Source organism: Barbus barbus, assembly GCF_936440315.1.
Source record: "Barbus barbus genome assembly, chromosome: 37".
Classification (NCBI taxonomy): Eukaryota; Metazoa; Chordata; class Actinopteri; order Cypriniformes; family Cyprinidae; genus Barbus; species Barbus barbus.
Genome location: NC_136715.1, coordinates 6,693,707 through 6,710,175, shown reverse-complemented (window position 1 = coordinate 6,710,175; position 16,469 = coordinate 6,693,707). Strand labels below are relative to the sequence as shown.

The following is a 16,469-nucleotide window of genomic DNA, read 5'->3' as shown; positions in this document are numbered from 1 at the left end:
ATGTTATTATAATAATAAATATAATACTACATCACAGCAATTTCAATAACACACTGTAGGTATTCTTGCTGTTTTTTTTGCAGTAGAAAAACAACACGTTTCTAAATGCAGAGCCGATTTGAATCGCAATAGAGGGACGTCCCAAACAATCTTAAAGCTACTCAATCACCAAGCCAAAATATTTGATGTGCTTCTCCAGCAGTCACCACAGGGGCCTTTTCTCCTTGTCATTCACATCTTTTCTCATAAATAGCATGGAGTCTCTCTTTGCGTCTTATCTTTCGGTTATGAGATGTGTAATCCCTGGAGGCACTAAAGATATAGGGGATATTTTATGGTAGTGGTTAGTGACGGGAAGTTCAGATCATTTCACTGATTCGGACGTTCAACAAAATGAACAAATCTTTTTGAGTCATTTCATTCATTTCGTGCATTTTAGCAAAATATAATTCAAATGTTATGTGCTATTTCCCTAACACATATACTACTCATGCAAACATTGATCACACTACAAACAATACAAAACTATAATGGTATAAGAAACAGAAAAAAAAGTATTAATTGTTAGCCTGGGTCTTTTAGTCTATGATTAGCTCACCTCACCTCATATCTGACAAGTCTTCGGGTTTGAGTCGTTCGTTCATCACGTGACAGCCCCATAAGCTTAACCTATGCAGTCTGAGGGAAAAAGACTTAATAATAATAATAATAATGAACGAATCGTTCAAGAACGACCCATCACTAGTAGTGGTCCATCACTATCAAATAGTTACCACTATCACTATCGCCTTGAAAGAGCAGTATGGCGTTTTGTTTTTTAGTTAATAGTCATTTTTGTTGCTTCAGGGTCAAAGTGTGGATCTGGTTGCACCATCATGTTCTACAAGAGAGAAAAAAATGAATTGGTCAAAGGTTCCTCTTTTAGAGCTCGAGACTCATTCACACTACTGTTTAAGTGTTTGGCGTCAGTAAGATGTTTTTTTTTAAAGAAATTATTACTTTTATTCAGCAAGGATGCATTCCAACTGATTACAAATACCTGTAAACACACTTATAATACTACATCAGATTCCTATTTGAAAGAAATACTGTTCTTTTGAACAAAATAAATATACGGGAATAAATTACAGATGAATATATATTAAAATACAAATTTATTTGAAATTGTAATAATGCTTCACAATATTACCAGTTTACTGTATTTTGGGGGAGAATATGCAGTCTTAATGAACATGAGATGCTTTCTAAAACATATTGCAAAATCTTAGTTTTACGAATTTGGATTGCAGATGTTGGTGTCGATCTCTAGAAATTCTTGAGGAGACGTGTGAGATTACTGGGTTCTGTTTCTCACAATATCGCAACAGGATCAAATCAGTTCAATCTCCAATAAATGTTCCTTTTCTATGAGAAGCAATGCAAAAGATCTCAGTTGATATTAGAATTTCTTAAAGGTTGTATTCTGAAAACGTCATCGACCTCATGAATATTAAATCTTATTAGACATGTATTGAAGTAATATCACGCTTGACACATTTTCTATTGGACTATGTATCTCACTCCATGCAGATTGTTATTTCTGTGATTCTTTGAATGAATAAAAGCCTGGAATCTGATCTCAGAGCATCGCCGAGTTCAAGATTCTTTTCATAGAGTAGAAAGGCAATCCATGCTTATCATACCCTCTGCTATTGTTGAGAAGAAGAGAAGTGAGACATTTCCATGCCCTGTTTTCTCTGTGAGTCTAGCGAGGCTGAATCTATATGAGGGAACATTAATTAAAAGGATATACAGAGAACAGCAGCACTGTGAGATAGAACCTTTCCTCTTGAATTTGAATGAGAAACTTTGACAGCTTTTCATCTTCGTCTCTGGCTTTCCCAGCCATCCCTCTTCTTTTCCTCTCCGTCTGTTTTCTTTTCTTCTTGGAGTTTGTGATGGAGCCTTTTTTGCTTCTGTATTTTTTATGCCTTATCCAGCATCATTAATTTCGTTTTCTACATTGTTTTAAAATATACAAATATCCCATGCCTTGAGATGCCATTCATCAGAGTTGTATTTTTAACCATGTACAGATTTAGCACCAGCTAATGTCCAAAATCCATTGGAAATAAGTTTAAATGACTTGATAGTTAATATGGACTGCTTTTATGAATATTTTATAACTCCTTTATGCCATGTTATTGTCATTTTGGAGCTTGACAGACTCTGTCCTCATTCACTTTAACTATAGTGAAAAGAGTGACTTCAAATATTGATATTCTTCAGAAATTCACCTTTTGGGTTCCACAGAAGAAAGAAAGTTTGGAATGAGGTGATTAAAATAGTGACTGAATTTTTATTTTTGAAGTGAACTAGTCCTTTAAATCTCACTTGCTTTGTACTACAATGAAAAGTTGTTTCAGGTTTCAGGTTTCCGAAAGTAAAAGTGCAATATTCAAGTTCTCAATAGTGTAAAAGATTTTGTTGAGATTTTTAGTATTAAAATAGATGTTTTGTTAATATCTATATGTAATAGTTTAGATTTAAAAAAGACATGCTTCGTAGCATCAGTAGCTCTATTTAAGTCCCTCAGAAGTACACAAACTTGAATCTTTTCCAACAGTTTTTATTTGGGTTGATTGCTTTGGTTGAAGTACTCATTGAGGTGTTTTGGAAATGCCTTTGGATGTAAATACAAACCTAGACTTGTATGAAATGGTTACTTTATAGAGCTGCATTTGTAGGTAAAATATTGGAACAATGGCTGATTCTTTGAGGTAAAGGAATGACATGAGAGACTACTGACCTGATGATGATGATGGTGGATATGAATCTTCTTGCCCTTCAGCTTTATCTTGATTGCAGAGTGCCACATGGGACTGTGAGCTGGTTAATTACCTAAAATCAATTGTTCAGCCATAAACCAATTACAAAATCCCAAAAGAGAGAACAGGACAATACACTTATGGATTATGCATCAGCATTTTAAGTTGTACTCGACAGAAAAAAGCCAAAACTTCTAATAATGATAAATTAGCTGAGCTTATTTTTACCAAAGATCCTTGCACAAACAATTGTCCCAATTTTGTGACCTAAGAGTTGGAGTCAATTAATCAACAGACATTGTTTAAATTTGCTCATCTGTGCGTTTTCCTTTTTCAGGTCTTGAGGGACCAGATCTCAAACAGTATGGCACGTATACATTGCTTATGATATTGGAATATTAATAGCCTTACGTAATTCCCCAGCTTCCAGTCCCTTCTGTCTCCTGTCCCTGTTTATGGCCCCAGTCCTCCAGCTTTGTTCGTGGCAGCACACGTCAATCATCTGTCAGAAGTAGAATATAAGGCTGTGGCGGTGAGATCAAGGTTTCAGATCAGGCCTTTTCCGCTTTCAGACTTTGAATTTGTTTGTTTGAATTTGTTAAAGGTTCCAAAAGGGGTTTTTGCAGTGATGCCATAGAACCATTTTTGATGGAACCATCAATGCCAATAAGGAACCTTTATTTTTAGAGTGCAGGAACAGAATATATGCTAATGCTAAAGGCAAGGTGATGAGTCAGTCAGGTAAGTATAATTAGGTATTTTTATATACCTATAATTTTAAAGGGATAGTTCACCGAAAAATGAAAATTATGTCATCAATTATTCACCCTCATGTCGTTCCAAATCTGTAAGACCTTCATTCATCTTCAAAACACAAATTACAACATTTTTGATGAAATCCAAGAGCTTTCTGATCCTGCATAGACAGCAATGCAACTGACAACTTCAAGGCCCAGAAAGGTAGCAAGGACATTGTTAAACTAGTCCATGTGACATCAGTGGTTCAACTGTAATTGTATGAAGCTTTTTGTGTGCAAAGAATGCAAAAATAACTACTTTATTCAACTATTTATTCTATTTCGGGCCATTTTTCTGGGTTATTTTTGTTTTCTTTGTACACAAAAAGTATTCTCAAAGATTCATCAAATTAATGTTGACACACCGATGGACTATTTCAATGATGTCCTTAGTAGCTTTTTGTGCCTTGAACATGGTAGTTGTGTTGCTGGTTCGATCTTGTGGGTTTGAAACGACATGAGGGCGAGTGATTATTGTCAGAACTTCATTTCTTGGTTGACTATCCCTTTAAGAGTTGGATTCTGGTCATTATATAGACTGAAACCTATCAGAATTAGGTTATACTTAACAGCCCAACTGAGTCATACAGGTGTTGAAAGCCTTTGTCTATGAGAAACAGATGGTGGGAGAGAGATTCAGTAAAAGCTGAAGAACAGAAACATCCCTCATCTTCCAGACTGTTTGAGTACATGTAAACTAAATATCAGGGGGTCTCTTTTTAGGGGGGAGCAGTTGTCTGACTTGAAAGGATGTGTTTTCAAGTAAGTAATTTATACAAATATAACTTCTGTCCAACCGTCTTTTTTTCTTGTGCTTCAGTCGCTTACATAAGACCATTTCTGATTTGCATATTCAACACTTCACTTTAAAATATTAATCAGCTTAATGAATATTGATATAACATTTGACTACTGTTAACTACACTCTGCCTGAAGTGAAAGCGACATAGAGTCTGCAGTCTGGATGCAGCAATAAGCCTTTTAGGGGTTTGAAAGGAATGTAATTATCAGAATTATGCATTTTGGATGTCTTTAACACATTTACACTTCCTGAGCACTTCACACTTCACATCCTGAGCATCCCAAACAGAGCCTCTTTTGGTTACTGTGTATACCGATGGTGAAAAAAATGCCCGTTTCAATTAGTGTGATTTAGCGCTTGTAAGATTTTAATGAAAAGATCACAAGACAAGAATTGGCTCAATAGGGGGTTTAACGACATGGTGGGGGGGGGCTCTTTAAAATCAGTTGAAATGAAGAAAGCTTTGATAAAATGTGTTTGTGTTCAGAATGTTTAAGAGATGGAAAGGGCATTACAATGGTCCAAGCCTCATTGTTAAAATCAGCGAGTACTAAGGAAGAAAACCGTGGAGAGGAAGGAGGAACAGGAAATGTCAGTGGGTGGACACAGCTCTCTAATCTTAGTGTCTCTGGAAAACCTGCTCTTAGCTTTTTAACTTTTTCTTATATTTGCTCTTCTCATCTGTCTTTCTCTGTCTTTGTTAGACCTTCCAGACGAAATGTAGCAACGGTAACAAGGAAATGTTCTGTTAACCCATCGCCTTGAGTGCCACACATTTCTCTTCTAAGTGTGTTTTATGCTTAAATATGAACATTTGCAAATGTTTATCCTTTAGGGGAGTTTATCATTTTTAGATAAGACAATATCTATAGGTCTAACATGCCATTATGTAAGAGATAATGAACAGTAAAAATATCCAGCTAGCCAGCAATTATCACAGAATAAATCCCAGCATGAACTAAAATAAATGCAAATTAAATATTAATTAGAGCTGAAATTATGTGAAATGAAAGAGGCTGTTTGTATGAAATGAGACAAAATATTTTATTGAATTATTGCTATATTATTTGATTGTATATAGTCTCTAATACTCACAAAGGCTGCATTTATTTGATTATAAATGCAGTAAAATCAGTTCTATTGTGAAATATATTACAATTTCGAATAACTGTTTACTATTTTAAAATCTAAAGTTAAATTTTCAGCATAATTTCTCCAGTCTTCAATGTCACATGATCCTTCAGAAATCATTCTAATATGCTGATTTACTGCTCAATAAATTATTTTATTATCAGTGTTGAAAACACTTGTGCTGCTTAATGTTTTTGTGGAAACCTAAATTGTATTCAGGATTCTTCATTTTTTTTAAAAATAGAAATCGTTGTTACATTATAAATGTCTTCACTGTCACTTGACCAATTTAATTCATCCTTGCTGAATGAACTAGTCATTTCTTAAAGAAAATATTTCCCCCAAACTTTTGTGAATTTCAGCTTGGAAAAGTGCTTAAAACATTCCCTTTTTGAGTTTTTGTTAGATAAATGAGTTGGACTAAATGAAGTTTAACCTATAATGTTGTTTTTTTTCTTAGGAAAGGAAGTTGTGCGCACATCCATTTCTGGAGATATACAAAGGGGGAATGATCCACTATATGGCTCTGCTGGCTCGGCAGGGGGATTTCTATGTTCACGAAGTTAGAGAGGCCCAAAGATGGTTATTGGGAAAAGAGTTTGAAGAGGACGGGAGGTCAGACATCACAGGTAAACTAATTATTCAATTCACAGATGCCTTCTTATCTAAAATCACTCACAGCACATTTATTAAAGGAATAAAAGTTTAACACAGGCATACTTTTGATCATCTGCACACTTTAAGCCTTATTTTGGCTAAGAACCACCTATTTTAGAAGAAAGGGTCTAACTGATGTAAATAAACTACTAAACATCATTTGTTTGGTTTTTCCGTGATGTTGGTATGAATGTTTTGGTTCCCAGCCAAACTTTTTAACTACCGAATTACTCTCCAACTGTTTATTGAGCACTAATATTAGCCTATCATCAATTTCACAAGTTCACATTTAGTGCAACGCGTGTGTTTCAGTGGTTGACATTTAGCAGCGTAGTGTTTTAATAGGCATTAACCACCCCCTTATGGAGTTTTGACATGGATGTGTCATATTGGCTGAACTGTGCGGTCACCTACACCTGCTCTAGTGATAATGAGACGCAGTCTGTGTGTATGTATGGCGTATTGCCCTGGTCAGACCAAAGCCCAGAGGTACTACCAAGCAAATATGAAACAAGCGTGAGCTGTTTGTGACCTGGGGGGGGTGTTGTCCACACCAGCTGTCCTGAACAGTGTGTGTGTGAGTCCTAGAGATGCCAGTTCCACCTGTTACCTTGAAACAAACACATAGTAATGACTATAATATATGATAGAGGAGAAGATTAAAGCTGAGAAGATAGACAATTAAAGGACAAATTTGAAGCCTGCTGGTTTTTGGGGTCCAAATGTGCTGCTAAATTGAATATGTTTCACAGCATGTCTTGTTCCTACTGTCCTCTTGTCATTCAAGCACACGTTTGATCCTCTAGCACAGGGGTCTTTAACGTTTTACAGGGCAAGGACCCCTTGGGAGATTTGTATGATGGAGCAGGGACTCCCTGATACAAAATGTGTCAAGCAGAGCTATATATTAAAGGGTTACTCCACCCCAAAATAAATTTTGTCATTAATCACTTACCCCCATGCCGTTCCAAACCTGTAAATGCTTCATTCATCTTGGGAACACAATTGAAGATATTTTGGATGAAAACCAGGAGGCTTGTGACTGTCCCATTGACTGCCAATAAAGTGTAAATAACACTGTCAAGGTCCAGAAAAGTGTGAAAGACATCGTCAAAATAGTCCATCGGTCATCAGTGGTTCAATCGTAATTTTACAAAGCTACGAGAATACTTTTTGTATGCAAAGAAAACCAAAATAATAACTTTATTCAACAATTTGTCTCCTCCGCGACTCTTCCGCGTCACCATAGCGCCATTTTGGAGAATATCCGCTGGACGCAAACTGTGTTCGCTGTTCTGTGTCAGCCGCACCACGTGGCTTTTTCTAGTATATTAGTCTGCATTTACATTGCGCGTATCTAATTTGACATGCCATGTTTTTGTCCTGTGCTCGTATCACTGTCAACTGCAGCTTCAGAGTTAATCGTGCATTTACATCTAGACGTCCCTTCCAAAATTTTGCAGCATGTAATTGGCCATCGTTCTTCCTAGCAGCATGATAAACTATACTTTGTCAACGGATTATAGCTATATAGCCTCGAAAGTGCGAAAGTCAAAAGTCACTTTACAATTACTAAAAAGCTGTCACTGAATCTCAATTTGTGATCTCACAATGTTCCATTAAAATCAATAAAGTTGTCTACACTGCATAATGAATCTCTTACTTTGTATCGTTGTTTGTAATGAAAGACAATTGGTGAGGGCGAGCATAACTCAGCATTGACCAAAATCTCCAGCGTTTTGTATGAGCGGTGAGTGGATTCTAACTTAAACACCTCTGATTGGCTATTGCCTCCAAGAGATCAACAAACATGTCTGTGATTGGCTAGATTTTCCACGACTACAAAAACACCCTGTAAATAGGAACATTTCACGTTCTCAGAGTCCACTCTATAAAGGTGACTTGACTTGACTCTGAGAATGTGAAATGTTCCCGTAGTATAATTTGTAATACAATTAATTTTAGAATAACCAACTAATAGTTTCCCACATTTTATATTGAACTCAGTGGATGCTGAGTTCTTGTTATTGTTGGTATTTGAGAACAGATTTATTCTCACATAAACTAAACTTTGTTTATCTTAATTTAGATCCATTTAAATCCATATACGCGAAAAATACATTGTTGGTCGGCGCCCCCTAGCGTGTAGGCGTGAATTAGCAGAAGGCGAACATTCGTTTCGCGCTTGGTGTGAAAGCAACATTCGCGGGCGATTCGCCTCACGTTTTCGTGTGGAAAGGCCTTTAGATGACAGATATTCCAATAGTTGTATCTCGGCCAAATATTGTCCTATCCTGACAAACCATACATCAATGGGAAGCTTATTTATTCAGCTTTCAGACGATGTATAAAACTCAATAAAATAAAAAAAAGACTCTTCTGACTGGTTTTGTGGTCCAGGGTCATGTATTACAAAAGTGACTTACATTGCGTTCAAGCTACACATAATTTCAATTCATGTATTTCCTAGGAATCAAACTTGACCATTACCAATAACCATTTCAGAATTTATAGCATTATTACAAGTACAGTAGCAACCCTGTTTGACTTTTTCCATATAGAAATATTTTTCTGAACCTTTACACTTTTATTTCTGTCAGTTTATTTGGTCTGTCTTCCTACTACCAAAATAAACACGTGCTTATGATTTATTAGTGTACATAACAGTACACCAAAAATTGACACTTTGTGAAATTTTCGACTATTAATGAGCAGAAGTCTTCCAGCAGTGTGCCTGTAGTGACAAAGTGCAGAGAACAGATGTGAACAGAAGAAAACAGATTTTCTAGTCCTTGATTATGAAGTAGGCCTAGTACTTCTGATTGTCTCTGTGTATTGAAATTGCCAGGGATATTCACTGCAGCTGTAAATTCAGAAATGACTAACCATTTAATTATTAATATGCACTATCATCTCTTTTTGAAGACTGTGTTAAGTTGCAGTAATTAAAAAAATTACTTAATGTCATGAAGTTTCAGCGCTGTGTCAGCTACGCATTTTTTTTTCTGCAAGTGATGTAGTCAAGTGATATTAGTTAGTCATGCTGAAGGAATCGCTGTGTTTTGCTGAAGTGGTGTGAAGCTGACCTCGCTGCTCAGATTTAAGCATTCAACATCTGTTCCCTGGTGAAAGATGCAGTTCACGAAACAGCTTCAAAATGAGTTTTGTCAAAGTGGCATATTGCACTGAAATGTGCTTTACATGGCAAGGACTGTCTGTGTGTGTGTTGTGTGCGGTGGGTCGTCACATATGGGAACCCAAGGGCAATTGTAACACCTTAAATTTCACAAAAAAAAAAATTCACAAAAGAGTGATTGCACTTAAGCATAAGCTCACTCTCTTCTCTCTTTGCTTGAAAGATATGAGAGTCCATTTCTTTGTGAGAAATTTACAACAAAAATTATTTTGAGATATAAAAATTACATTTTTTTATTATTAATTTGAATTCAAATTAAAGAGTTCACCCAAAAATGAAAATTCTGTCATTTATTACTCACCCTCATGTCGTTTCAAACCCGTAATGGTGCGTTCACACCGGACGCGAATGAAGCGTTAAGCGCGAGTGATTTACATGTTAAGTCAATGCAAAGACGTGAATTGACATCCTGCGGCGCGATTCGCGCGAATGAGGCGGCGCGAATGACGCGCAAGTTCAAAAATCGGAACTTTTGCGGATATTCGCGCTGCGCTAACCAATCAGGAGCTTGCTCTAGTAGTGACGTGATTACGAGCGAGGCAGAAATCAAAACAACAGAGGACTAAATCATAGTAGCTGTATCCGGAGCTGTACTATAGACCAAAGATTACCTGTTAGATTTACCCAAAACAAATTATATCTTATGTTTATCCACTACAGAGACATCAGAGCCAGCGGCAAATGTCAGAAGGACTAGCTGAGGTTATGCTCCTCTCTTCGGGATACATGAGCACGAGCGCCCGGTGATCGCCTGGAGCTCACGGCTCCGAAATCGGCAAAGCACATTTTCAAATAGGGGCTGTTTTTATAAATAAACCGCAGATTTGAGTTTTAAAGAACTACATTCTCGGCTGAAATACACGCGTCCAGTGTTTCCATAGCACATAAAGGGCTGATTTTATTTGCCAAATTCTATACATATGCTCTCTGTGGCAGTCATTGTGCCCCCTGGCAGAAGCCCCGCCCATGACGCGAATTCGCGTCTGTTGTGCAGTGAATTTCACGCGCGAATGAAGCGAATTTCACGCGCGAATGAAGCGAGTAAACCCAAAATGTTCTCGCGTCCAACTACGCGCGAATAGCGCGATTTATTCGCGCAAGTCACGTCCGGTGTGAACACACCATGAGACCTTTGTTCAACTTCAGAGCACAAATTAAGATATTTTTGATGAAATCCGGTAGCTTTCTGATCATGATTTTAAGGGTGTGAATACTTACGTAATGTACTTATTTGAGTTTTTTTATTTTTAATAAATTTACGTTGTGACAATTCTGTTTTTGCTTTGGCAATATGGTGTATGGAGTGTAGATTGCTGTGGAGGTGAAAAAAGTAATTTAAAGCAGTTTAACATAAGGCAGCAACATAAAACGTGAAAAAAATGAAAGGGTATGAATACATTCGTAAGGCACTGTACATATTATTTAATATTCTCACACCCTTGTCTTAGATACAGTACATTAGATTTGTTTTAGTTTGTTTCATGACCAGACCACTAAATTCTACGGTGGCCGAGAGAGCTCAACGTGCTGCAATTAGAAAAAACACCTGCAAATTAAGAAAACAATTTTACAACACATGTGCTGCAAGTACTCACAACACAACCAAACAAAGAAACGCGCTACAAATAAAATTCTTTATTTGGTTGTGTTGTGAGCATTTGCAGTGCGTTTCTTCATTTGTTTGTGTTGTGAGCATTTGCACCACCTACTGTCAAATTGATGAATATGTTTTCTTGATTTGCTGGTGCTTTTTCTATTTGCATGTGTTTTCTGAAGTTGCAGCGCATTGAGCTATCTCGGCCACCGTAAAATTCAGAAAACACTTACAGTCCAGTTTAACTAGGCATTAAATTAGTAGAAATAGTGCTAAATTGTCGTTTTTTTTGTGCAAAGATCCGTCCTGTCTATGTAAATTATTATAGAGTGCATATTTACAAAACTCAGCACTATTTGCTTAATGCAAATGTGCTATTTCCTGCAGAAAGCAGGTGGTAAACAATTAAAAAGAGATGAGGCAATTCATTCTTCCCTCTTCTGATTCGTTTGAGTGAGTTTTTCTAAATGCAAATATTTCAGTGCTACTATTACTTCTGACTCACATTTGTAGTAGTTTTTGAGTTATGAAGAAAAATGTTAGTTTCCCGCAGCCTCCGGCACGCATGCTGATGGCAAATGAAGGACACTTTGTTCTCTCTCTCTGCCACTATCAGTCTCTTCATCTTTATTCCTCTCTCACTTTCTCACACACCCCTGTCATCCCTCACTATCCTCCCTTCATCTAGTCTGTCCGTTCCTACTTACAAAAATGCCACGTTGACAGGAGGAGCAGGAGGCAGATAAACAGTAAGTGAATGGTCATCTATTAGACACACAAAACATCCCTTCATCTTGGAAGCACTGACATAAGCAGAAAAAAAGCTGAGACGCAGGAGGTCCTGACACGTTTGTCACTCTGACACGCTGAGTGTGAGCACGCAGGGTCTCCTTCACAAGCAGCATGAGCGCACACACAAACACACACCTCTCAGTGAAACTCAGGCTGTGTGGCACCTCTCTCAATCTGTTAGTCTGTCTGTCCTCTCATACTGTCACTTACTCTGTGTGTCTGTGTGTGTGTGTGTGTCTAAAACTCCTGAGTGATACAGCAGATTATGTTTCAATAGGGAGGCACAACATACCAGTGCTATACTGATATTTCACCATTTTTAATGTATCCCCATTGGTCAATATTTGATCATTTCCCCTGTGATTACCTATGTCATTATCTAACCCTGACTTAAAGTTCATCTTTAAAAAAAATAACAATATTAAATATATTATTTAGTAAATCTCAATTTTTTTTAATTTTTTTTATTTAGACAATATTACAGAATTTTATTATCAGGTTAATATTTTTGGGTGTTCAGTCACAATGGTCACAATTATGATCAGTTTATCGTTATTTAGCTGAATTTTTTATATTTGTATAATATAATAAAAATGCAAAACTATATTTTACATTTCTGAAAAAAATCTGAGACCCAGTGTTATTTTAGTATTATTTCAGAACTGTTATTGTATTTATTAATATTTTGAATTAGCCTTTATTTTTATATTTTAAATTAATATTTCACTTTGTTGTAGTAATTTTTGTGCTTTATTATTTTTTATTATTACTAGTTTTTTATATTTCTATTTAGCTTTTAAAATTATTTTAGTTGATTTATTTAGATAAAATATTATAGAATTTTAATATAATATCTTTTGGTAATCACTCACAATGATCATCATGATAACCAGATTGTCATTATTGGGCTGAATTTTTAAATATTTCTGCACCCTACAGTACATTTCAAAACTTTTTTTTTTTCATGCAGGAATAAAAATACAAAACTATATTTTACATTTCAGACGAAAATCTTGAGTGAGACCCAGTGTTATTTTAGTATTATTTCATTACTATTATTGTATTTATTAATATTTTGAATTAGCTTTTATTTTTATATTTTACATTAATATTTTAATTTAAGTTTTAGAAATGTTTGCTTTTTTTATATTTCTGTTTGGCTTTATTTAATTTCATATAGTTGCCAAGATATTGAATTAAGTTTTTCAGTATTTGTTATATAATATAACATGAATTAAAATAACACTAATATAATATAACTTATATTATATCAGCTTTATTTTAATTCATGAAATTTATTTTAGTAATTTAGTTAACAAAAGCAACGTGAGGTATTTAAAAATGACTGATTTTAGATTTTTAATTGATTTATACAAAATGGTACAGAATTTTAATATCAGCCATTAATTGGCTGTGATCATTTAATTATCATTATCAAATTATTGGTATTGCCCTTTTTATTTTTAAATGTCCATCTGTATATGCTTAATAATGCATTAAAAAAGAATGAAAAACTAGATTTTTGCATTATTAAAATATTAAATGTGTTTTTTTGCAGTTGCTAGGATGTTCTGAGTGGTTGCTAGGTGGTCAAAGGAGTCAAAACAGCTTTAGTAGTCTAATAAAACAGTTGGAGAATTCCATAGATGTGCACTGAAGGAGGGACGCGTGCAGAGATCTTTTAAAGTAGGCAACCACCATAATGTATACTAAGAATAACAACCATACTGGAATATCTTTAGCTTGATGGCAGTGAGTTTTGAATGGGTGAGCAGAAATCTAGTTTTCTGCAAAGGATTGTGTTCACACATTTCAATGACAACACATGCAGTTCTCCAAACACTCATCATCTCCCTTCCATGAATACACAAGCACAACTGCTAATTAGCAAATAGCACCGCAGCAGAAACAACCTGGAGTAGCTGATTAAACAGAAGAAAACGAGAGTCTATTTTTTTTACTCTGAAATGTTAAGAGGCCAGGAGTTCTAGAAATAATTTATAGCTTTTGTATGCTAGCCGTATAGGAGAAGCTTTCATTAGCGGAGGTGCTGCTTGCTCGCTGTGACACTATGGAGAAAAATGAATCACCTCTTGTGTTTGTGTTGGGTGTGTTACATACAGGTGCTGACTCCCACAGCGAGTGCAGTTCTGTGAGCCGCCTGCCCAAGACACCTCACCTGCCCCGTCCAACACACGGACGCACTCACACGACAGAGACCGATCCTGGGACTTCGACCATGTGGAGAGAAGCGACAACTCCAGCGTTTCTTCCTTCGAGGAGCTGGACCTCGACTCAGATGGGATGGAGAGGTGTGACCACACCCCTCCACCAATCACAGGAAGCGGCAAAAACAATCTGCAGGGCCAAGAAAGAGAGATGATGATCGAGGAAGAGTGAGAGAGCAGAATTGTGGGAAATGTGAAAGGAAGTGAATATAGTTTTTAGTTGGTTTTAAAGAAATAGTTACCAAAATAAACTGATATTGTCATTGTTTTTGTTGTGCAGAAAAATGGCAACTTTCAAACTCAGAAAAAAGCATCATAAAAGTGGTCCATATGACTTGTTTGTTCTATTCCATGAAGTTTTATATTAGTATTATTTATATACTATTAATAATACAAAATTTGCTGCTTTTTAGATTTAATTTTTATTTTAGTTTTAGTAAATTTAGTTTAGTTTTAAATATTTCAGTTAATAAAAAATGATTTAAGTCTATTTGAAACGTTTGTGTGAGGAAAAGACCAAAATCTTGCCCTCTTCAAAAGTTCGTGGTACATTCTAACAAATATTTGGTTACTACATACATAACAATAAGTTATTGGTTTAGGGAAAAGCCAAGCAGGTTCAGACTTGAGTAAATAAGAAAAAGGAAGGGTCAGATTTGAGTAAATTCTTGATTATCAATGAATGAACACTTTATTTTGCTCTGTTTCTCACATAAAACTATAGTATGGCTTCCATGTTCTATGAACCATTTTTACTGTTTTGGGGATTTCCCAATTTTGTCATCTACAGGGAAAAAAAAATTAGGGTGAAGAAATAGACAATTTTAATTTGGGTTAAACTATCCCTTTAAGTATTATGGTGGATTTGTGTGTAAAACGTTTTTTTTCTATTGATAAATGGAAAAGAATGTCGTTTAGTCAGGATTGTTTTCCATTCCAAAGGGAATCGCAGAATTGTGTCTGTATACAAACAATTTAACCAGGTAACCTGAATTTCTTGAAAACATCTTCATATTTTATTTAGTGCACCTCATTAGTATTACATTAGCGAATCTGTTGTTTATTTGTTATTGATCGTTAGTTCCTAATGACTCAAGTTAAACTGACAGTGATGTTAGTGATTATTCATGTGAATCTAGGTAATGTTCAGCTTTCAATTATTTGAGTCTTATTTGTTATTTTCTATCCACACGTTCTTGTCTTCATCCTTCAGTAATTGCTAATTCGCACCTAAAGAAACTCCCAAAAAATGAAGAGTTATGTGACTTGAATATTCATTCATCAAAAGCCATATGTTCATAGACAAAACAAATCTTTATTTGCACAAAAAAACTGACAGATAAGATTTTCTCATGATTGTAGCACATTTCCAACACTTATTTATTTGTTGTTTGCAATTAAAGGTGTTTGGAGCACATAATTATCTGATCATATTTTATCATATAAATGGTCTTGCATATACTTGATTTCCCTGTAATAATATTTGTGGTGTTTTTTTTTTAATACAGTGATATTTTCTATACGTTGAACGTTGTTACTATACTTTTTTGTTTACATTTTTTGTAAAAAAAAAAATTGTTTAATTAAATAAAAATCGAGGGATATAGCATTTACAATAGAGGGTTTTATACGAGCCATATTTACATAATATTTTCATTTGATTTCATTAGCTTGACTTGTCTTCTTTGTCTAGAGTTAAAACAACAACCACACATCTGACAAACAGCCTTAGTTGTTTATTTGTCTTGTAGTGACTGATCACTAAAACTCAACCAGTTCCAATAAACTTCAAAACTTTGATGTCTAGTTTTTCATTGCCCTCCAGACAGACACAAACTACTGTAAATCCCTCTCTGTATTAAGTCTGGTACAGCTTTCTTTGTTTTCTGTAAAAACCAAAACAATTGTCTGCTCTCCCAAGAGATGGATTTATGTTGTGTCTACACATTAAAGTTTTTAGAGGGCGTATGTACACAGTCAACTTCAAACTCTCATCAAAATCCACACTGTTGAGGCACTAATTGAAAATAATACATCAGAACACTGCCTCTTGAGACATCTAAAGAAGTTTCACAGACACGGCCAAGAGTATAAAATACTTTCACTTCTTTCAAACAGATGGTGTTTGATCCTCAACATCAAGTCTGGTCCACATTACAGCTTATTCTGGACCAGGACCATTGAGGCTGCGTACTGTAAAAATAAAAATACTTTTTTAAACAATAAACAAAAATCTAACAGTAAGTTCCCTTACCATATACAGTGAAAACTGTAATAAATCTAACAGGACACTTTAAAATTCTGTTAAATTTTTTTTTTAATTTACACGTTTACAGTTTTAAATTTACAAGTCATCTTATAATTTACAGTTAAAAAAAGCATTACATTTAAAAGTTTATTACACTATTTTAATGCCATGTGTTTATGTATATATTAGTATTTACCTCCTCAGCTTGTGAAAAAGC

General features: G+C 35.3%; 1 pseudogene across 1 annotated transcript in view; it reads left to right on the top strand.

The window, feature by feature from the left end:
- LOC306856965 (testis-expressed protein 264 homolog) overlaps window positions 1-15,523 on the top strand; it is a 49,599-nt pseudogene extending 34,076 nt beyond the window's left edge. The window contains exons 3-4 of the transcript XR_013785838.1: window positions 5,998-6,166; window positions 13,900-15,523. The product of XR_013785838.1 is annotated as a testis-expressed protein 264 homolog (transcript). The remainder of the gene's footprint in view (window positions 1-5,997; window positions 6,167-13,899) is intronic.
- Window positions 15,524-16,469: the final 946 nt, after the last annotated feature.